This window comes from Notamacropus eugenii, chromosome 5 (genome assembly GCF_028372415.1).
Source record: "Notamacropus eugenii isolate mMacEug1 chromosome 5, mMacEug1.pri_v2, whole genome shotgun sequence".
In the NCBI taxonomy this organism is placed as follows: domain Eukaryota; kingdom Metazoa; phylum Chordata; class Mammalia; order Diprotodontia; family Macropodidae; genus Notamacropus; species Notamacropus eugenii.
In genome coordinates, this window is record NC_092876.1 from 85,398,733 (window position 1) to 85,422,915 (window position 24,183).

General features: G+C 41.3%; 1 long non-coding RNA gene across 2 annotated transcripts in view; it reads left to right on the plus strand.

The window, feature by feature from the left end:
* LOC140508626 (uncharacterized) overlaps positions 1–11,007 on the plus strand; it is a 130,182-nt gene extending 119,175 nt beyond the window's left edge. The window contains exons 4-6 of one of the 2 annotated variants that reach the window (XR_011968488.1): positions 1,258–1,329; positions 1,655–1,727; positions 10,878–11,007. This is a non-coding gene — a long non-coding RNA (uncharacterized lncRNA). The remainder of the gene's footprint in view (positions 1–1,257; positions 1,330–1,654; positions 1,728–10,877) is intronic. The other variant, XR_011968487.1, reaches the window with a different exon arrangement.
* The last annotated feature ends 13,176 nt before the right edge of the window (positions 11,008–24,183 follow it).

Consider the following 24,183-nt stretch of genomic DNA (forward strand, 5'->3'; position numbering starts at 1 on the left):
ACAAGATATAAGTACTGATTGATGAATTCTATAAGTCATCTATCCATCTACTTATGGTAGCCTGGACAAGAGGCATTGTTTTATCCACTTAGTTTTTCCTATGTGGCTAGTTAGGTCAAACTCTTTGTAACGACTATGGATGGACCTCATTTAGGAGGCTCTGCAATGTTCTTGAAGAGGCTACAATTAGCATGGTGTCACTCCAAGATAAGAAAACCTAGAGAATGTCCTATCTTTCTAACAGTAGTATGCTTCTGGTGACATTTTATGGTTTTGAGGTATGGGATGTTCCAAAAATGGGATGCAGACTCCAAAACTGTAATAGGTTCAGGTCACTTTAAGGGTGTATGGCTGGTGTGAGGAGGATGCCACTCATTACCAGTGAAGAATTACATAACAGAAATGGAGTAAAGGATTCCTGTCATTACAGAAATCTCTAATTGGAAGATGAACCATGAGAGTGAGGCTTAATTTATAGAAAGGCTGCCTCCTTGATTCACATGCAATTGATCAAGTTATCTTGAGGAAGACAAGTGGAATGTTAGTTGGGCCTTTCTGCTTCAGGGAGGGGGAAGGGAGGAAGGGAAAATAAGCATTTATATATCAGGCACTATGCTAAGCACTTTACAAATATTATCTTGTCTGATTCTTACACAACCCTGGGAGGCAGGTGCTGTTATTACGATCCCTATTTTACAGATGAGAAAATTGAAGTAAACAGAGGTTATGTGTTCTCCCTGGATTCACACAACTAGTGAGTGTCTAAAGCCTAATTTGAACTTAGGTCTCCCTGATGCCGGACCTGGCACTCTATCCATTGCACCACTTAGCTGCTGGAGGATTTATGGGATGATATGGACAAGTGTTAAACGGGATGAAAGGGTATGGATGAGTGTGTACCACTGCAGGGAATATCCATGTAGATCAACTCAGATCCACTACATATCATAGTAAATGTGCACAAGGACTTCCTTTCCTATGGTAGTTTAAAGTTTGCACAGAACTTTCCTCACAATTCTGTAAGAAGATGTAGGCTATAGAAGTCCTATTATGCTCTTTTTATGGATGAAGAAATTGAGGCCCTTGTCCATGATTATAAGGCTAGCAAATATCTGAGGCAGCAGCTGGTCTGAATGTGGGTCACCTGATATCAAGTCTATGGCCCATGGTCCTTCATGTGGTATTTGAGCAGTCATACCTGTATGCATGTGTATATACATATCAAGTAAGCTTGGATAAATGTCATTTGTGTTTTAGATGTGATACAGATGGGAAGGCACACAGAGGAAGGTCAAGTTGCTGTACTACTGAATAAGAATAAAAAGAAGGGTAAGTACCCATGTACAATACTGACCAGAAAGGGCCAGGAAACACTGGAGAGCTGGTTTCAGCAGGCACCGGGAGGGTAGGGAAGTCAGACCAAAGGGCAACTGCAGTCTGATATCCTTTCTAGTCTGAACAAGAGTGTATTGTGTGCCTTTTTGTAAAGGACTTGACCTCTCAGTGTGACAATTTACCGATCAGTATAGAAACATCTAATGTGTTTCATTGATATTCATAAGTTTGGGGCAGAATGTTGAATGAATTTAATTTGTTGTGAATAAACTGAGAACTCACCTTTGTCTGCCTGATAATTGACAATTCTTGATTTTAGAATCAACGGTCTCAGAGCTGGATGGAACTAGTACAGTGGAAAAGAGACCAGCACTGGAGTTCAGAGAATCAAGGTTCAAATCTCATCTCAGATGCTTAGTACCTGGGTGGCCTTGAGTAAATCTCCTGGGCCTCAGTTTCCTCATGTGTAAATTAAGTACTTTGGACTAGACTGTCTGTGAGGTTCCTCCTAGTCCTAGATCTATGTTCTTCTGACCCAAGAGAGTATCTAATCCAGGGGTGGGGAACCTGTAAAGTGAAGGCCACATATGGCCCTCTAGGTCCTCAAGTGTGGTCCTTTAAGTGAATCCAAATTTCACAGTACAAATCTGTGAAAGGGCCACACTTGAGGATCTACAGGGCAATGTTTTTTCAAGGCCACAGGTTCCCCACCCCTGATAATCCAATTTATACCTGGATATGAATCTTCTCTGCAATATACTAAGTGGTCATCTGGTCTTAAGAGCATAAGAGTATGGACTTAGCTCTGAACATTATATTAGAGGTCTTCTAATTTAACAGCCTGATTTTATGGATAAGAAGACTGAAGTTCAGTGGACTGATGAAGTGCCCAAGGTCAGAGGCAATATTTGAACCCAGGCCTTTAACTGCAAGTCTCCTCTACTCCAAGTACTCCTCCTCCTCCTTAGGCCTGAAGATCTGCTAAGAAGGGGAAAATGGAAACTTTCCAAGGCAGCCCATCCCACTTGTAGGCTGATCTAATGGGACGGAAGGTTTTCCCCATCTGGCCATCCTCACCATTTCTCTACAGCCTTTACCTATTCCTTCTCATTCTACCCTTTGCCAAGAATCAAGACTAAAATCTTTTATTCACGAGAGACCTTCACATATTTCAAGATGGCCATAATGACCCCTCTAAGCCTTCTCTAGGCCACAGATTTACCCCAGGAAGCTGAGGATTCAGATGCATGGGAATGGGAGAGTAAGAGAAACTGTGCCTTTTCTAGCCTTAGGGGAAGAGTCCAAATAGACTAGCAACAGATGGGAGCAGCTGTGATGGGGATGGTGGTAAGTGGAATAGTCTCTGTCTTGGTTCCGTCTCATCATAACTAGGTAATTATAATGCAAGGTAAAGTGTGTTGGAGCAAAAGAAAGATCCAGACAAAACACATGGGAAAAATATGAAGAAGAAAATACTTTAAGCTACTATGTGCCAGCTCGGCAGGATTAGCTGGGAGGATTGGGAAGGATTCAGGGAGTGGGTGGCATCTGATCTGAGTTCCAAAGAAAGTTAGGGGTTCTGAACAGCAGAGATGTGAAGGGAATGCATTTCTAGCCATGCAAGGCTCTTTGGGCTAATGCAGAGAAATGGGAGATGAAATTTCATACTTGAGGAGCAACTACTAGTCCAGTTGGGTGGAAATGCAGAGTGTCTGAAGGAAAGTAATGAGAAAAAAGGGAAGGAAAATGATTGTGGGAGCACTCAAATTGCTGGCTTAAGGAATTTGTGTTTTTTTCTATTGGCACTAAGGAGGAACCGGATATTTTTGAGCAAAATCAGCTTGACAACGGTGTGAAGGATGGATTACAGAAGGAAGACTGGAGGCAGGGCAGGGATTGGTCCTTTGGTCTGGGTCAAGGCTTCAGCTGCAGGTGGGGATAAGTGGGCACAGCTGGCAAGGTTAGAGGGCTGTTGAGGGTGGGTAGTTCATAATAGGATGTTGCTTTCTCAGTGACCAGAAGAAGCAGAAAAAGAGAGTGTCATCAAGGCTGAGGACAGGAGTGAGGAGAAACAAGGGCAGAGAAACGACTGCAAAAGGCTAGTGATACCTTCTACTACACTATGTGCCCTGTGAGAAAAAGGATAGGTTTTTATCTAAAAAGGTCTCCCTTTTTCTTCTTTTCTAGTTCCCAGAATATAATTAATGTTAATTGATGTTAAATATTGTTGAGCTTCTGCTTTTTATAGATCACCATCGGGACTTTTATTTATTTGGCCCTTGAGGTCTTAACTCAGTCAATCAGTCCGTCAACTAGTATTTATTAGGTGCCCACTAAGTGCCTGATGTCATGTTAAGCCCTTTAGATACATGGATGGGCAAAACAACTACAAAAATAGTCCCTACCCTTAAGAAGCCCACAGTCTATTCAAAATGCAGACAACTACATACAAACAAGATGGAGACAGGATCATTTGAGGGATAATCTCAGAATGAAGACCAAGCAGGGGAGGAAAAAGCTTCTTTCAGAAGGTAAGACTTGAAGGAAGACAGGGAAGCAAGGAGGCAGAGATGAGGAGGGAGAGAGTGACAGGAATGGGGGGGCAACACATGAAAACACTTGGAGTTGGGAGATGGAATGTCATGAGTGTAGAGCAGAAGGGAGGCTGCTCTAGATTACACTAGATTACAGAGTACATGGAAGAGAGAAAGGTCTACAAAGACTGGAAAGATGGACCATGTCACATTTGATCCTGGAAGTGATAACGAGCTGCTGTAGTTTATTAACTGGGGTGAGGGTGGGAGTGGGGTGTCACAGCTGCCTTTTAGGAAGATCAATTTGACAGCTGAGTGGAAGATGGATTTGAAGAGAAACGCCATGTATGACAGAAGTCATAAAATAGGAATGATAAGACTTGACCTCTGATTAGACATGAGAGGTAAGAGAGAAAAGTTGAGGACAAATCCTAAATTGTCAGTCAGAGTGACTGGGAGAATGATGGTAGCCTCAACAGTAATAGGAAAGTTAAGAAGAAGGAAGGGTTTGTGAAGAATAGATCATGTCAGTTTTGGACATCTTGAGGTTAAGCATCCGGAACATTTAGCTCAAGATACCTAAAAGCAGGTGGATATTTGAAGACTCACAATCAAGAGAGAAGTTAGGACTGGACTGGTGGATCTGAGAGTCATCATAGAGATTCAGTAGAGATTATGATTGAAACCATGGGAGCTGATGATCATCATCATGTATAGACAGAGAAGAAATTCTGGAACAAAGCCTCAGCAGACCCTCTCAGTTAGTAGACATGATGTGAATAAAGATCTAGTAAAAGAGAACGAGAAGATGTTATCCATGTAGAAGGAGAACCAGGAGAGAGAAGTATCATGAAACGAGGGAGAATAGAATATTGAGAAGTAGTGAGTGTTCGACAATGTCAAAGGATGTAGAGAGGTCAAGAATGTTAAGAATTGAGAAAAGGTCATTGGATTGGTAAATGAAGAAATTAATAACTTTGCAAAGAGCAGTTTCAGTTGAGTGATGAGGTTGGAAGCTAGATGTCAAAGAGTTAAGAAGAGAGAGGAAAGGAAGAGAAGGTACCTGTTGTGCACAGCCTTCTCAAGGTCTTTGACTGTGAAGAGGAGAGGTATGAGGGGCAGTAGACAGCTGAGATGGATGGATCAAGTGATTTTTTTTTGAGGATGGGGAAGACATGGATAATATTTGTAGGCAATAGAGAAATACATAGGCAGAGACTGAAGATTATTGAGGCTAGGAATGACAGAGGAGGCAAGCTGCCAGAGAAGCTGGTTGGAATGGGATTACTTGTGCAGTAATATACAGGAGTTTGCCTTGGCAAGGAGAAAGGATACCTTTTCAAAAAGAACAGAGGAAAAGGAGGAAATAACGAATTAAGACATATGAATGAAGGAAGATGAGGAACAGGGGAGAAAAGGAAACTTTCTGTGAATGGCCTCATTTTTTAGAAAGTGAAATATGAGGCAAGATTCTCAGTGAAGGGGTTGGGGAGGAAGGTGTGGGAGGTTTGAGGAGGAATTAAAAGGTTTGGGAAAGCATCTGTGGTGAGTGTTACAGTGAATCAGGTAGGAAAGTGTAAAATGATTGCCTTGCCATAATGAGGGTCCAGTTGAGATTATGTAACGTAAACTTGAGTGGACCTAATTGACATTGTTGTATGTTTTTCTCTTGTTCAGCAACATGTGAGTACACCTGAAAGCAGATGATGGAGGAATCCAAGGCTAGAGATTGGAAGGCAATACTGTCAATAGGTAAAAGGGCAGGGTACTCAAGAGAGGAGGACAGTGAGGAGTTGAACTGGTTCACTAAGTGGTGAGCAAGGGGAAGAGAACAGTTTGGCCAGTTGATACACCGGGAACGAACTGAAGGGTGTAGGAACTGCAGGTTAAAGTGACGGTGAAAAATAGGGTTTGGAGTTGCAAAACAGAAGGAGAGATGGAATGACAAATCATGATCAGATAAAAGAATTTCAGAACTCATGAACATAGATGTGGAACACTTGTGAGTGATGGCAAGAATCAAGGGAATAAACATCTCTGTGTTTAGCTGGGTGTATAAATATATATATATTATATATATGTGTGTGTGTTTATATACACATATACACATACTAATACACTCATATACACATATGTATATATATACATATATATGATCATATTATGCTTATTTCTTCTTGTCATCTGTTTCTCTGAAGGGGGATAACTTCTTCCATCATAAGTCCAAATCTTTCCATGTTTTTCTAATCAATCAACTCATCATTTCATACACCATAGCAATATTCCAGCCCAATCCCATTCTTTCTGAGAGATTGTCTATGAAAGTTTTCCCCCAGTTTTCTGCATCCTTTCTATTCTTGGCCACATAAGTTTTATTTATATAAGAATCCCAACTGTATTTTAAAGTTCCACTCAAATACCACCTCCATAAAGCCTAGATTCAAGCCTTCCTAGATTCCCCCTGCCAGGAAGGACCTTCCTCCTCCAACCTCTCAAAGCACTTTGCTTGAACCACTATTAAGTATATTATAGGTTTGTGTCTTAAACATATAAATTTATATGCACTTACATATGCAAATGTATATATGTAACACTTTAAAGTTTATATAAAGCACTTTCCTCAAAACAACTCTGTGAAGCAGCCAGTGTTGTGATCTACAAAAGGAAATGCAGAAAGGTGAAGTGATTTGCTCCAGAATCATTATGAGCTGAGGTGGAAGCAAGGGAGCTGTAGTCTCCAGCACACTTGCCTTCCATTTCCTAGAGTTCCGGTTGTTTTAGCCTGGGAAGGCAAAAGTGACAGATGAGTCTAAGGGAGAGAGAGACGTGGGTTCATCCCAATTCCACAGATAGTAGAGTGGGCAAATCAGTCCAGATTAATTAGGAGAGTTAGAAGAATCATTGGGTCATGCAATTTAGGGCTGAAGGAGACTTTAGAGTTCTGGTCAAATCCTTTTATTTACAGAGGAAAAAATGGACTTAGAGAAGGAAAGACATTTGCACAGTTACACAATGAGTTAGAGGCAAAGTACCCTTTGAACCTTATCTCTTATCTTACTTCTTACTCATTGAAACTCCTCATAGTGGTTTAGAGCTTTCACTGTGTGACCCCTGTCTTCCTTGTGATGCCCAAGTTTTCCCTTTTGCTTCCTCCTGTGGTGAAGTTATCCCCTAACCCTTCTCAATCTGTGCCTGGAATATGAGCATCTCTGGTGTAGTTCTGTTATCTTTTGGTAAAAAGGTACTAGTTACTTACACCAACTTACTTGTTTGTGCTTAAGGAAGGGTTCATTAGGTGGCACAGTGGATAGATTATTGGCCCCGCAGTCAGGAAGTTCAAATGCAGTTTCAGACACTTACTAGTTGTGTGATCCTGGGCAAGTCACCTAATCCTGTTTGCCTCAGTTTCTTCATCTGTAAAATGAACCGGAGAAGGAAATGGCAAACAACTGCAGTGTCTTTGCCAAGAAAATCCCAAATGAGATCTCAAAGAGTTGGATACAACTTAAACAAATGAACAAGAAGGGATACCTCCTTGCCTCCTCCAAGAAATATGGTCTGGATCTAGCTTGAAAAAATTATCAAATTGCTAGTCTAGCTTCCTGCTTTCACAGGATCAGAGAGGAAAGGATACAAAATTTGAGATCTGGACAGGACTTCAGAAACCACTTAGGCCAACTCAGACCCACAAAATATCTCCACTCTAACATAACTGTCAAATGATCATCCAACCTCTTTTAGAGATCTACAGTGAGAGAGAATTTACTACCTCCTCTGTTAGCCCATTCCATATTTTTTTTGGGGGGGGGAGGTTAGGAAATTATTATGTAACAGGGGAGTGGCCAATGAGAGCCCAGTCACTGGAGTATGCAAAATTTGTTCTGATGCGAATGCATGCAGTTGTTGGGGAGCCAGCATCTTGGCACACATAATGGTGAACTCTGCCCACCACTTCAGGGCATGTGCAGGTATTCTGTGATTGTTTCTTGTCCAATTACTTTATGACAATGAGAAGCCTTTTAATTGGCTGTGGAGACAGAGCTGAATATACATACAAAAAGCTTCAAGGGAGAAATTTGTTTCTCTTTTCCCTGGTGACAATTGAGAGAGAGGCATGAACTACAATGGCCCTTGGGGTAAGAAAGGGTCTCAGCCTCTCTCCCACTCAGTCATCATGAAACCTAGAATATATATATGGTGCTGCTTTTTTAAAAATTCTCTGTTGTGGTTCATTCTTCTCTGCTTTTAGGTGAAGGAGTACTGAATATAGAATAATCCTATGGATACAAAATTGTCAGAAGAGCCACCAGAAGTCCTAGAACCATACCAAAATTTGGCAGCAACTGAGCCTTGTAAGCCAGTGCAGCCCTCAGGAGCGATCTGCCTCATCCAGTCCTCCAGGGCATCAACCAGGCAGCTAAAATGCTCCATCCTATAAGCAAGGGAGCGAGGCTATTCATCAGCTGTGCCACATTCAGAAATGATCTCAAATGCTTTGGAGCAGCCAGTTGAAGTGGGAGTCCATTCTTTCCAGGGACCAAGATGATAGATAGATGAGACAGTATGCCCACTTTGGGGGGATGTTTTTGTACTCTGATTCTTGCTGTACCTTTTCAGTAGATATCCCCTTGTAAAAAAGATCATTGGTGTTCATTGGCTAGATGATATTGGGGCTCTCATCACTGACAATGGACATTGGGACAACATCCTGGGATGGGGACTTGAGCTAGTAGCATTAGAAGAACCTCACTATAACTCAGAGGTAGCTCTAGACTTTGAGAGGGAGATGTGGAGATCCACATTCTAAGATCTTACCTGTTAGCACACCTGCAAGTTAAGGAATTGGATCAGGATCTTGCTATTAAGCCAAAATTTGCCTCACTGCAATTTCTACCCACTGCTTTTATTTCAAAATAAAAAAAGAGCATGTTAATCCCTCAACCACCCATCAGACCTTCAAATACATTATGAAAACTATCACATGGCCTCCTTCACCTTCCCCCTTCCCCAACAGAAGGAACACAGATTTGCAAGCTGGAAAAAGCAAACGGGTTAAAGTGGGTTTGACAGATCCTGGACTCAGTTCTCCAGCCTAAATATCTCCAATTCTTTCCAGTTTCTCCTTTGATGGGGAAACTGAGGCTAAGAAATATATGACATGCCCAAGATTACACAGGTAGCAAGATCTATAGAATGCTATAACTGAAGACCTAGAAGAGCTCTTAGAATGTAGAGCTGCAAGGAATCTTAGAATGGCAGGCCACTTAGAAAAAAGTATTGCTAGAGCTTGGAGAGACCTTAGAATATATGTCAGAGGTGAGAAGATCCTTGACACATATAATATCAGCTGGAACAAACCTTGAAACAGAATGTCAAAGCTGGAAGAGACATCAGTACACAGAACACAGAAGGCCCAATATAGAACATCGGGGTTGGAAGAATCCTTAGAACAGAGAAAGCCTGTCAAAAGGAACTTTAAAATGGAGAATGTCAGAATTTGAAGGAACCTTAGTGAGTTTCTAGTTCAAACTCCTGTGATGCCAGCAATGAAAATGAGACACAGAGAGAAGGGATTTGTCCAGGGTGATTTAATGGCAGAATTAAACCTCACCCAGATACCCTTTCATCCATCTAGTATGGGAGGTCCACCCAATGTACTGAGGGCTTTCTTTATATTCTCGATATATTTCATAGGTAATTCTGAAACATGTGACCTATCCATCAGCTATCCCTCACTCCTGATTAAGGACTTCTCATCTTTTTGCATGTCAAACATTTCTCTAATGACGTCCTGGAACAAGAACTCACAGACTCTTTGGACCACACCATGTGGCATCACAGAGAAGAGAATAGGCTGGGACATTCTAGAGAGCATCATCTAAGACAAACCCTGGGGAAAAGACCAAGAGGTCCACTGTGAATCTACTACCAAGGAAGGAACACAGGCTTGCAATATGAAAGAAGCAAATGGGTAAACATGGGTTTGACAGACCCTTTGCTCAGTTCCAACCCCATGCCAGGACCTTCCTGTCCAAGGTGCTGGACAGATGGATGAGTGTGTGGGGACAGAGAGCTTTCTCTGTTTCTGGTGTAACAGTTATAGAGTGCTTTATGGTTTGCAAAGAGCTTTACATATAATAGCCATTTAATTTCCATAACAGCTCTTTTAGTTCCCTCAGATCACAGAAAGAATGGTAGTAAAAAGACTACTGGAATTGAAGTCAGAGGTTCTGGGTTCAAATCCTGGGGTTCTGCTATCTACTTTGTTTGGGCAATAATAATAGGTAGCATATACATGTATGTATATATACACACCTTTAGGATTTGCGATGCAAATTACATGTCAGTCAATCAATAAACATTTATTAAGAACCTACTGTGTGTCAGGCAATGTGCTAAGTGCTGGAAATACAAAGAAAGGCAAAAGACAGTCCCTTCCCTTCAGGAGCTCACAATCTAACAGAGGAGACAAAACATGAAAAGAAGTTAAAAAGGAAAGAAGGGGAAGGAGGGGATACTGAGAAAGTACAAGTGTCAGGGTTGATTCAAACTTGCAAGATAATGAGATTTTAGTGAATCCCAGGAGTTCAGCTAGGTAGGAAATAATGAGATCTCTTCCTTGGACACCTTGCTTAAATGGAGAATCTGGGAGGAGCTCATGGCTGTCTACCCTTTACCCTCTCCAATCAGAGGGACGAAGGGAACCTAGGGGCGAAAGATCTAAGTTTCAGGGTCGATGATCTTGTATCATGTATGTTATCTCACTTGATCAAATGAGATAATATTTGCACAGTGCATGGCACATAGCAAACAGTATGTTAGCGCTAGTTATTATTATAGCCTTAAAACAACTCTGTGAGGTAAGTGCTACTATTAAACACATTTTGCAGATTAAAAAAAAAAAACTGATGAAGATTAAGTGATTTGCCCAAGGTCACACAACTAGTTAGTATTTGAAGCAGAATTCAAACTCAGGTTTTTTTTAACTCTTAACTTTCTTAACTCTAGGTTCAATGCTCTATCCACCATATCACCTAACTACCTACACCAGCTTACCTTCTCTGGTCTAAAACTGGGCTGAGCCTGTCAAGATACACTTTGAAAAGATTCCCAATTCTGTCCTGGAAATAAAATTTTCTTCCCCATATGACTACTGGAACTTTTCATTCTGGAATCCTCCAGGGGGCACAAGACAGAACCATTCCCATGGTTGGACTTTTGGCCTCAATGACCACAATTCCTCAGGCAGCAAAACGAAAAGGGGAGCTGGGCATAACCTAATAAAAAACTCACTTGCTATTCAGCAGATGAGTTTGTAACAGCTGCCTCTTCTGCCCTGAGGACCTAGCTGTGGGAAGCAAACAGCCTCAGAGATTAACCAGCCTAGTGCTAGTGAGGGGAAATAACACAGTTATGGGAGGGAGAAGGGGAGAGGGGGGTGTCAGGAATGCATTTGGTGGCTTTATTTTTGACTGCTGTTGACCCTTGGATAGAATAGTGGCAGAGTTCACAGGGTCTCTTGAAAACATCAGAGGCCATTGAAGTTGGAGAAAGGCTGTTTGAATCCTTCCCCTGAGACCACTGTTCTTCCAGAGAGACATTTACTAGGGCTACATATCAGTGAATAAGCTGACAACTGTCTCTTGTAAATGAAGGGATATTAGATCTCGGCACCTGGAGGCTTTTCTGGTATGTAAAAGAATCTTGGGGAGGGGTTCCTTGGAGGTGGCTGGGTAGGGATGTAGCTATCCCTAGGGGAAACCGCATCACCTTGGGCTGAGGCAAGAATTGGGTGGCTATAGGGGAGAAATTGAAGCCCTAGTCCTGGAATTACTGATTACTGGACCACTGGATCTGTGATCTCAGGGATGCCAGTACAATACATATGACAATCCACCCATGCATGCCCATCCTTGTGTGGCTATTGTCCATGCCCTCTCATCAGTCCAGTGTGGGGGATCCTCCTCATATATTGAGGACATTCCTCGTATTCTCTTGACATCTCATAGATAACCATGGAGCCTGTCCGTTCATTATCCCTCCCTTACAATATAGCCCACAATAATGCCCATCTTTTTTTCATATTGTACATTGATGACATCCTGAAACAATGAGAAAGAGAGAGAGAGAGAGAGAGAGAGATGGAGGGAGGGAGGGAGAGAGAGAGAGAGAGAGAGAGAGAGAGAGAGAGAGAGAGAGAGAGACAGACAAGGTCAGTCTCACACAACCATTCTATATATGAATATATTTGTATATATATAAGTATATATGTACTTAAATATTTGTATATATAAGTATTCGTAAGAGAGAGGGGAGAGAAAGGGACAGGAAGGGGGAGAGAGAGGAGAGACAGAGAGAGAAAGGAGGAGAAAGGGAGAGAAATAAAAGTAAAGAGAAAGGGAGAGGAAAAGAGAGAGGAGAGGAGGAAGAGGAGAGAGAGAGAGACAGAGAGACAGAAAGAGATGGACAGAGAGAGAGAGAATGAGCGAGTCAAAGAGGGAGAGGAGAAGAGAGCGGGGGAAGGAGGAGAGAAAAAGGGAGAAAGAAAGAGAGGGAAGGGAAACAGAGAGGGGAAGAGAGTGGGTGGGGAGAGAGGGCACTAACTGGGGTGGGGGTGGTTTGGGGAGGCTTTATGAAAGAGGTGGCATATGAGCTAAGCCTTGAAAGCCATGTGTTCAAGGGCAAGGCCTAAGAAAATGCGACAGGTCTAGCTTGTGTGAATGCCCAGAGATGGGAGGAGTATTTTGTTTGTAGAATGGTTCAGAGTCCATATGGCCTAGACTAGCATTATGAAAGGAAGTGCTATGAAATGAGATTGGTAAGGTAGCTGGGAGCCTTAAAAGCCAAGCTAAAGAGTTAGCAGTTTATCTCTGAAGTAATAGAGAGCCATTGTAAGTTTTTGATCAGGGAAATGACATGGTTGCTTTTTATTCTTTAGGAAAATTAATTTGACATCTATATGAAGAATAAATTGGAGAGATGGGAAAGACTGGAAGTAGGGAGCGTGAGTAGGAGGCTTTTACAGTCATCTAGGCAGGAAATGATGAGGACCTAAACCAGGGTGCTGGCCATGTGAATAGAGAGAAAGGAGGAATAAAAGACATTGGGGAAGTAAGATTCATATGATTTAGCAACTATTGTAATATAAGGACCACTAGAAGAGGAAGAAATGAAGATGCCTTTGTGGCTAGGTGGCAAACTTGGTTACTGGGAGGGCCATGCTGCCTCCAGTAGAAATTGGAAGGAGAAGCAAACACTTGATTAAAAAAGATGGTATGTCTATACCGTCTTTTTTTTCTTTTTTAGTGGTGTGGGGAGGGTAACTAACTGGCATAGAAAGAAGAGACTTGGGGGTTAGGGCTCTGGAGCTGGTGTCTGAGACTCTGAGTTCAGCTCTGTTCTCTTGCTTGCTAGCTATGTGACCTTAGGCAAACTGCTTAATTTTCCTGGTCCTTAGTTTCTCCACTTGCAAAATGAAATTTAGACTGGATGACCTCAAAAGTCTCTTCAAACTCTGGAATTCTACAGGTCTATAACTGAAGGAAGATGCAGAAAGAAGGCAGGGAGGATGAATGAAGGCTGCTTCATCAGGCTGGCAGACCTTGCATGGCAGTCCATGAAACTAGCCACTTAGCTCCATGGTTCCAGGGCCAAAGGGTTGGTGGCTGCAGAGAAACTGCTGGGGACTGGGCACGAAATGCCTCAGTAGATATAAGCCTTTCCTCCTTAAGCAAGTGACATCAATCCCATCCATGGTTTCCTCTCCTCTTACCCTTCACTAATCCACAGTGACAGTCAACCTGGTGCTCCTGGCAGGGAGATGGATTTCAGGCAGCCTTCTGTGCATGGGGCCTTGCATCAGGTACATGTTGAGATTGATAAACCCCTCCCCTCCTGGCAGTCTCCCCCCCAGCACCCGTCCATCACCATGGGCTGACTGCTGCCAGCTCACATAGCATTGGGGAGCATGTGGAGGTTAATGCAAAAACAGCCGCTTTGGAGACGGAAGGAATTAAAGACAAGGGAAACAGGCTCCTGAATTATCAACATAAATAAATGAGCTGTTCCAGAGGAAGATGTATGGCTCTGTCTGAGGCAGCTGAGGCGACAGACAGAAGGTGATGGAAAAGTCAGTAACAGGCAGAGAAGGGATATGGCTGTGGAACCCCCTGCCAAGACTTGCCCCATCTGAGCACAGGCCCTCTACCTGCAGAGGGAAACACTCTGTTCTCTTACCCAGAGATAAAGCTCCTTATTTAGTTCAATTCAACAAATGTTTATTAAATCTCATTAATTACAAAGAATGTGGGATGTAATGAACAGTCCTTCCCTTCCCCACTACCTGGCCACCCTTGCTTGGCCTTGACAAATTTTGAGTTATGTCCCATCTTAAACTCAAGGATATAGTGCCTCTCATCCTTCACAGTAGTTGCCCATCCTTCCACTTAGGCTCCCACCCTGGGCATGGACCCCAGCTCGAAGATTTCCCCTATTCCCCTCCCCCAGTAAATCTGCCCCCTCTTTAAATCCTACTAGACATTGGTTGATGTGACAAGTACATTAGTTCCAAAGTGTTCACTGTGGTGATAGTGGCTTACGTAGTTATCCCAACTCAATACATACTTGTGGAATTGAGCCCAAAGGAATCTGGGAACTTCAGGCACTTTGGCAGGGATAGTGAGAGAAGAGTTTGGAGAAAAGGCATTTTTCTTGGCCACCTCACAGTCTAGTATAGAGATGTAAGCCTGGTATAGATGATTTAAAAATGACTAAAACATATATGCTTGCATTTTTCTCTAGCCTGCCATAAACCTAATGGGATCATTCATTCACCAAATATTTATGGTGCATGTATGCTGAATTGGGATTTTGGGTACCATGGAGGATATCCAAGTCAAAAAGACCTGGCCTTTTAGGAGTTAATTTTTATAGGGAAGAAGAGACCTGAGCATACATTCAAGTCCTATATGTAGTTTCAAAGAGTCAGCTATGCTAGTACAAGGTAGGGAAGATATGACTTGACTGAAGTTCATCTGAAAAAGAAATCTGGAGGTTTAAATGATTGACACTTCTATAGCCGTTTAAGGGTTGAGAGGTAGGTACTGTTATCCCCATTTTACAGATGAGGAAATGGACTGGAAGAGGTTTGATTACTCACCAAGCATCACATGACTAGTAAGAGTTGGAGGATCTGCTCACTTCACTCTGCATCAGTTCACACAAGTCCTTCTAGGCTTCCCTGAAACAGTCCCCTTCACCCTTTCTTATGGCACATCAATGTAAAAACACACTTGGAAAAATGTAAGAATTCTGATCAAGGCAATCCAATAAACACTTATTCAGTACCTACAATGTGCCAGGCACTGTTCTAAGGGCTGAGCATACAATGAATAAAAAGAAAGACAGTCTCTGTCTTCAAGGAGTTTATAATCTAATGGAGGGAGAGCACACAAAGAAAAGGGGGAGGGGGCAGGGAAGAGATGGTGGGACAACAGAGGGTATCTCATTCCATGGAGTTGAAACTAGGCAGATCAGCATATGTGAAGGGGAGTGAATGACCCATCTTCTGACATCTTCTGAGGTCATGGATTAGCTTTGCACGATGAAGCATGCATTATTGGCCATGGCCAATGTGGAAATTTGTTTTGCTTGACCATGTATGTTTATTAGGGGGATTTTCTCTTTTTTCCCGAAGGAAGGGGACAGATAAGAGAAAGAAAATAAATGTTGGTCTGTTGAAAAAAATTTAATTTAAAAGGAATCAGAGGCAAGGTTCAAAGCTTCATCCTTCTCACTCCAGGTCTAGTATGCTTGCTCCCCAACAGCAATTCTTCCCTTTTAACAAGCTGAAAACTCCATGTGAATCAATGATGTAACATGACAGCCCACCACAAAGAGAATTTGAGCTTATGCCATATTAAAAGAGACATAGTACACAGTATGACCTGCACACTATTCACTGACCTGGACAAACCAAATCTTGACTATTGTAATTAGTTCTCAGCACCACGTTAGAAAGGACATGGTTAAATTGGAGCTTCCCCAGAAAAAGATAACTAATCACAATAGTGAGAGAAGCCCCAGTCATGCCATACAAGTACCAGTTGGAAAAATAAGAATGTTTAATGTGGAGAAGACTTAGAATGGATATGCTAGGTGGCTCAGTGTACAGAGTGCTGGCCCTGAAGTCAGGAGGACCTGAGTTCAAATCCAGTCTCAGATACTTACTAAACCCTGACCAAGTCACTTAACTAACCCTGTTTATCTCAGTTTCCTGTACCTACAGTTTTCCATCTGTAAAATGAGCTGGAGAAGGAAATAGCAAACTACTCCAGTCTCTTTGCCAGGAAAACCCCAAATAGGGTCAAGAAGAGTCAGATGATACTAATTGACTAAATCATAACAAGATCAACAACAAGAACAGAAATGAAGGCTGTCTCCAAATAGATGAAGTAGGATGAGAGTAGATGTATTTGAGTCTAGCGGGTATCACCAGGAGTTATGGACTGAAGTTTAGAGTAGGGGAAACACAGAGACACCAACTTGTGCACCACATGACACAAAGCCTATGGACAATTAGAACAATTTTAAATGTCCCTCTGGAGGAAGTGGGCTCCAGCCAATGAAGGAGTTCAAGTGAAGGCTAAATGATCATTCGTTGGGGATTTTCCAACCAGGAATCGTTGTGCCATAGAAGGGTTTTCCATTTCTGGTAGGAGTTGGACTAGATGCCATCTGAGGTCTCTCCTTGCTGTAGGATTCCATAGTTCAAGTACAGAATATAACTTCCAAACAAGAGGTAAAAATGAATGCTATGGGAGTTCCAAGAAGCACAAGGTAACAGCAGGCAAAAAAGCCATAGGTAGAGAGATGATGAAGAGAGGTGTTTGCAATACAGGCACAGGGAATCCCCCATTTTTCAATACTCTGTGTTCCAGGAAACATCATAAAGCAGATGACTGTCCTCAGAAGCACAATATCATTGCTGAGCTATGTGCTCCAGGCCAAGGGCTTAGAGTCCCATAAATCATAGAGGCTCCTAGTGATGTATCATTATGGTGGAACATACCAGCCATACGCCACCCAAATCATTTAACATTAGGGCTCGCATTCTCAAAAACAGATGGATATGCATTGATCTTACAAGGGATTTCAATGCAATTTAAAGTGTACACATGTCAACACATCAAGCCCCTGTAATTTCATTGGTGTGCTCTATGTGCCTTATGGACTAATAGGAGAGGTACTAGAGACTCAGAGAAGGTAAGGAACTTGCTTACCATGATAGAGTTACTAAATGACAGAGGAGGGATTATAACCTAGGCTTTCCTGGACTCTAGAGCCAGTACTCTGGCCCCTTTGTGTCTAGAGTCTCTATCTCAGCTTCAGTTTCTTTATTTGTATTTATCTCATAGGTCAAGTAAGAATGGATATAAAGCATTTTGTAAAACCTTAATATATGTAAAGTGCTTTGCAAAGATTGCAAAGTATACATATGGCACCATTTTGGGGACAACTAGGTGGTACAATGGATAAAGTACTGGACCTGGAGTCAAGAAGACTTATCTTCCTGAATTCAAATCTGACTTCAGATATTTACTAACTGTGTGACCCTGAGCATGTCACTCAACCCTATTTGCCCCAGTATCCTCAGCTGTAAAATGAGCTGGAGAAGGAAATAGCAAACCACTCCAGTATCTTTGCCCAAAAATCCCAAATAAACAAAAATGCCAATGAAGTCACAAAGAATAGTATATGACTGAAAAAGACTAAAAATAGCATTATTTATACATGGCTAACTCTCCATATAGATATATGTATGTATGTATATGTGTGTGTGTGTGTATATATACATATGTGTGTATATATATACACATATGTGTGTGTATATATACATGTGTGTGTATATATATACATATGTGTGTGTGTGTGTATATATATAACATACATGACAGCTGGGTGGTCCAGTGCATAGAGTACTGGGCCTGGAGTCAGAAAGATCAGAGTTCAAATTCAATCTTAAACACTTACCAGCTGTGTGACTCTGGCCAAGTCACTTAATCCATATTCATCTTAGTTCCTCATCTGTAAAATGGGGACACACCAAAGAAGGAAATGGCAAACCATTCCAATATTTTTGCCAAGAAAACCCCATGGACAAAGCTGATGGGGTCAAGATGGACAGACTGGGTGAAAAAATGCTGTAAGCAATTGTCAAACATTCTGGCATTCAGAGGCAAAAAAAAAAACAAGTAAATTCCAGGAGTAGCAAAGAAAGCTCCTAAATGCTGGTAGGCAATTTTGCTGGCCACAATCTTGTCCCTTTTACATAGCTTTGGTGGTTTGTGAAATGAAGGCAAGATACAAACAACCTTCAAGAATATGGGGACATTTTATAGGTTTCTAAACATTTCCTTAATTGACACATCTTAGTGTATATTTCCCCTCTCCTGATATCCAGAAATAGTTGGGTCACAGAAACTATAAAACCCAACTTCACATAATTTTCTGGAGGACCTATAGAAACAATCACTACCCAGTCTTTCAGGAGGCTGTTTTCAGGACCTTGAGAATGGGACTTTCATTTCTCTGGGAGACTGGAGTTATCTTGTAGGTGTCAGTCTGTCTATATTATATCCATGTGGATCTGAAGGGATTCTGAAGTGGGTCCTAGCCAGATCAGTTTCCTAGGGGGTTAGCAGCTACTGGTGAAGCTTTGACCTTAACATACTCTGGAGACCCACATCTGAGAGTGTTTCTGAGGACCCACTGTGTCTAACACTAGAAGGACCAACCTGGGAAGCTAGCCAAGGCCATCTGGTACTTCCCCCTGCCTTGAATTCATTCCAGATTATTAAAAGGATGTCTCCTTATATACCAGCAACATTATTCTGAACAGTTCCAATGCAAGATGAGTATTGCACTTACTTTTTAATAAAGGGTAATGGTTACTTTTCTCATTGTACTGATGTAGAGGGAGATCAGCATCTGAATCACTCTCCTGAACCCTGGTCCATCGTTATCAACTCCCTGATGTACATCTCTGCATAGATGGCGCAAAGATATCTCAAATACAATGGGCCCAAAACAGAACTGATACATTTTCTCCAAAGCCCATCCCTCCTTCAAATTTCCTTATTTGTGCTGCAGGCATCACCATCTTTCTAATCACCCAAGTTATTAACTTGGAGCCTTCCCAGATTCTTCCCTTTTTCTCACTTCCCATATCTAATAAGTTACTATGTCTTGTCAATTTTACCTGAATAAAGTCTCTCCTCCATTCATTTCTTTGCTTTCATTTATCCTCTACCCTAGGGCTGACTCTCATCACCTTTCAACTGAGTTATCACAATAGTCTCTTAATTTCTACCCTAATTCTCTATTTTCTTTCTCCCCCACTCCAATCCATTCTCCACACAACTGCCAAATTATTATTTCTAAAACACACACATATTCCTGTCTCTGTGTCTTCTCTCTCTCTCTCTCTCTCTCTCTCTCTCTCTCTCTCTCTCTCTCTCTCTCACACACACACACACACACACTCCAAAAATATTCAGCTACTCTTTATTACATCAAGAATAAAATCCTTGCCTTGACACTTGACGTTCTCCATAATCTGGTACCCACCTTCCATTCCCATTTAATTTACATCATTACTTTTTGCTCATTCTCTGTTTTAGGCAGACTTGGCTGCCGGCTGTTTCCTCTGTAAGCTATTCGATCTCCTCCTTCCAAGTCTTTTGAGATTGGTGTCCCATGTCTGGAATATACTCCTGTCCCACATCCATCACATAGAAGCCCCAGCTTCCTTCAAAGCACAGATCAGCCACCTCCTTCATGACATGAAACCTTTTATGATTTCCCCTCCTTCCGTCCTATCTTGTTCATTAAGATTCCTGCCCTCTTGAAAGTACTTTTGTATTATTTTACGTATATTTTGTATTTTCTTAGCTATGTACCTATTTTATCCTTTCAGTATAACGTAACCTCCTGGAAGGCAAGATTTCCTTTTTTTAAAATGTGTCCGCAGACCCTAGTGCAATTCCTTGCAAACAGTAGGTGATTAATGAATGTTTATTAAATTGAATTGAATGATAACCTGAAGTCAGTAAAGCAGTGAAGTGGTGGATACTGAATTTACTCCCACATGACTCACCACCCCACATCTGATATGACTAAAGGAATAGTCTACAGTTGCTACTATTATTGTGTTACTCTGATGAGAAATTGGTAGGAAAAAACAACCCCCCGAATCTTCCACCCAAATCCTTTCCTTTTCTTCCTTCATACTGTGCTAAGGTTCAGACCCATGCTTTCTGACCTAGAGTAATCACTCTGGATCAATGGCTCCTCTTTTGAATTAAAAAAAAAAAATCCAACTTGTTCATTTTAATTTTAAAAATGCAATTTTAAATGGTAGGGAGCCTTTTAATTCTCCACTCTAGGTTATAAAAAAATAATAGATAGGCAGAAATGTGTTATTAAAGCCATCTATTTTTCTTGGCGTCCTGGTAATTTAATAAACTGCTGAAGCTAGACTTCGGGACTTTATGATGCTGTAAGAAGAAAACTTGTCTGTTGATTCATCATCGTCCCACTCCCACCTCAAATATCCCCTCCCTCCCAGAGTGATTTCTGACGGACAATGGATTTCTGAAAAGGCTGAGAAATATTTGACAAATATGTGACAAAAACTTTAGACACGTAAAGATTCCAGAGGGCTGGACAAGGACCAATGGCTAAAAGTTCTGGTGAGGGAGATTTCAGCTCAGCATCAAAAAGAACTTGTTATATAGTTATAGCTGCACCAGAATAGGCTGCCTCATGAAGCACTGAGTTCTCCATCAATGGAGATGCTGAAGATCAGACTAAGTGACCACCTGTCAGAGACAGAGGAAGCATTTTTACTAAGGTGTGAGTTGGAAGAGGTATTCTGCACACTCTTTTCCAGCTATGATTTTTAGAGGTTTACATAGAAATATGGGAAGAATTTGGAGGCAGGGGACTTAGGTCCAAATTTCATTTGGTGGAGGTGGGGTGGTGGAGAAGGGTATTGCAGACATTGGGAAGAGGGGGAAGCAAATGTACAGAGGCTAGAAATCATTAGGCATGTAGGTAAGTAGAGAGTCATCTATTCTGGGTGGAGCACAGAAGTACAAAGATAAGAAAAATAGGAGATAATGCTGAAAAGCCAGGATGACATCAGATTTTAGAGGACCATGCTAAGGATTTTGATCATTGCTGGACAGGCACAGAATGGTTTTGATAAGTCACATGACCAGAGGTGAGCATAATCCGATCTGTTTGGCAGGATTGTAAAGGACATACTTGAGTGGGAAAAGAATAGAAAGAGGAAGATTGGTTGAGAAGTCATTGTTGAGGGAAAAATATTACAGGTATTCATCTAGACATCTAAGCTGATCTTGAGAGGATGTGCTCTAAGAAAAAGTACTGATTTACAAAGTACTTAACAAATGTTATCTCATTTGATCCTCGCAACAATTGTGGGAGATCGGTGTTATTATTATCTTCATTTTACAGATGAGGAAACTGAGGCAGAGAGGTTAAGTGACTTACCCAGGATCACACGTCAGAGGCAGGATTTGAATTCAGATCTTCCTGGGTCCAGGTCCACTGCTCTATCCACTGCACCATGAACCTGCCTGAATTTGAAAGGTGGCACTGAAAATAATGAATAGGAGGATGGATTGAAGCAATGTGGCACAAGTAGAATTGGCAGAATTAAGTCATCCAATTAGATGTTGGAGGTGAGAAAGTGAGAGACAAATATAATAATGAGATTAGGAACATGACTGAATTATGGTGCTAATGACAGTAATGGAAAAAATCAGAAAGGAGAACAGGTTTTGAGGGAAAGATAATAAACTCAATTTGAGGATAGGAGGCAATTTACAAGAGGTTGAGGAAATGGCAGGTAGTAAGAAAGAACAAAAAAAACGTTTTATGGAGTTTAACAATGAAAGGGAAAGATAAGATGGATGGGTATTGATATGTCAAGAGAACCCTGACCTTAATCTGAATTCCTTAGATTTCTGTATGGTGGCATACTAAATGTTGTAAACAGAAAGAACAGATGATGGAAAAGAAGAGTTTGGAGATGCTTAAGAGATAGGATGGTGCTTGAGCAAGGATCTAAAGAAGGTTGGAAAGGACAGACCAAGGACAGGTAGAGAGATCCACTTTAGGGAGAGTAGAGATACTGAGACCTTCTGAGACCCAAGGAAAAGAGAGGACAGTTGTCACTGCTATTGCTGCTGATGATGAGAAGCGTGGAGGTACAGAATAAGGAAAATGAAGTGGCTCATGTCGATAGCCTTCCAGATGTAAAAATTCACCTAAAGCACCACAACTTCCCCTAAGGTCATATAGCCAGTATCTGTCAGAGCTGGGACTTGAACTGAGGTCTTCTTGGCTTCAAAGCTAACTTTCTGTCCAGTGCATACCATGAACTGCCCTACATTTCTAGTCTAATCTGATATTATTCCTTTCCCAGTACTCCATGCAAACTGGATTACTCCTTGTCCTTCATACACACAATGCACAATCCCATCTCTATACCTTTGCTCTCCCTGTTCCCTGCACCCGGAATGGTTTTCCTCCTCAATAAAGGAATGAATTCTCACCCCTCCTTTAAAGTCCAACTCAAATGCCACTAGTTTATGAAGCCTTTCTGGATCATCTCAGTAGGTAAACACCTTCCCTCCTCAGGCTTCACAAAGTCCTTTGCTTTATGCCTCTCTAATGGACTTATTATGTAACATTGTGTAGTTCCTCTGTGTATATCTTATTCCTCTAGCACACTGTAAGTTGCTTATAATTATCGTGAACATTCCAAAGCAAGATAACTAATTGTCCTGAGAGGGCAGGGTCCATATTTTATCTTACTTTTGCATATTTACCTGGTTCCTAATACAGAACTCTGCACTTTTCCTTTAGCATTCCAATGAATATGTGATCTCATACATGTAACCTATCTATCCCCTTCATATATCAAGATCCATCCACACCTCTTTTACTAGTGCTATCTTTCCACCAATCCTCTATGGAGGATCTGCTCAACATGATAGACACATTCTTTTAATTCTTTTTAACATTTCGCTCATTTCTGTGAATAGACTGCCCATCTATTATCCCTCACTCCTGCTAGATGACCTTTTCTGTCATTCCTGCCCTTTCCTTAGCAATGTCTTTTGCACCACTTCTCAAATACAATCCCGAAATAGTAATATGCATAGACCCACTCACACACCATATGTCTAGCCTCCACTGTCGTCTGGGGAACCTGCGGTTTTGTTTCTTCTGAGATCATGGCTTTCCACGATTTGCAGCCACACAGCATCACCTGGAGAATACCAGAGTTAAAGAGGCAGGTTCTTGTGGCAGAGAGCAGCTTTGGATCATTGAAAGCACTGCACAATTTCCCAGATTCAATTAAACAATTTAATTCAACAAGTTTTTATTAAAGGCTTACTATATACAAGACCCTATTAGGCAAATGGAATAGATGAATGAAAGAAGCATTTATCAGACACTTATTCTATGCAAAACACTGTGTTGGGATGCAAATAGAAAAGGAAGACAATCCCTGGTCTCCAGGAGCTCACATTTTAATAGAGGAAATAGAACATATGGAAGATTTCAACCGTAAATCAGATGGAAAGGTCCCATGATCCTAGGGTGCAACCACAAAGCAGATATGATGGCTGGATATGTAGACTTGGGAGTCATGTGCTTAGAGATGATCATTGAAACCATGAGGATGACAGGTGAGTGGAGTTGTTTGCTTGTTGTCTCCCTTATTAGAATGCAATCTCCTTGAAGGCAGGAACCACATCTTCCTCTTTTTTTGTAACCCCAGTTTAGCACAGTGCCTGGCACACAGAAAGTGCTTAATAAACATATTGTTTCACAAGATCATTTCTGCTCTTATTCAATTCTGAGGCCAGTTTATATTTTTAAATTTAATTTAATTTTTATATTTTTAATATTTATTTTATATTATATATAAATAGAATATAAATATATTATAATGTAAATATAATAGACATATTTATATATTTATTTTGTTTTCAATTCAAAACAAACAAACATTTCCATAACTCAGTACAATAAAAAAGGTGATTACACATGAAACTGCAAATCTACCCTGGACAGCTTACCAACTATCAAGGATACATTGACTAGGTCAGTGGGCTTCCTGTAAAATTGAATGTCACTATCAGGGTAATACACACAATACGTGGTCATCCTCCAAGCATTGTTTCTTTTTCTGTGTGGATGGTTAGGCTTAACT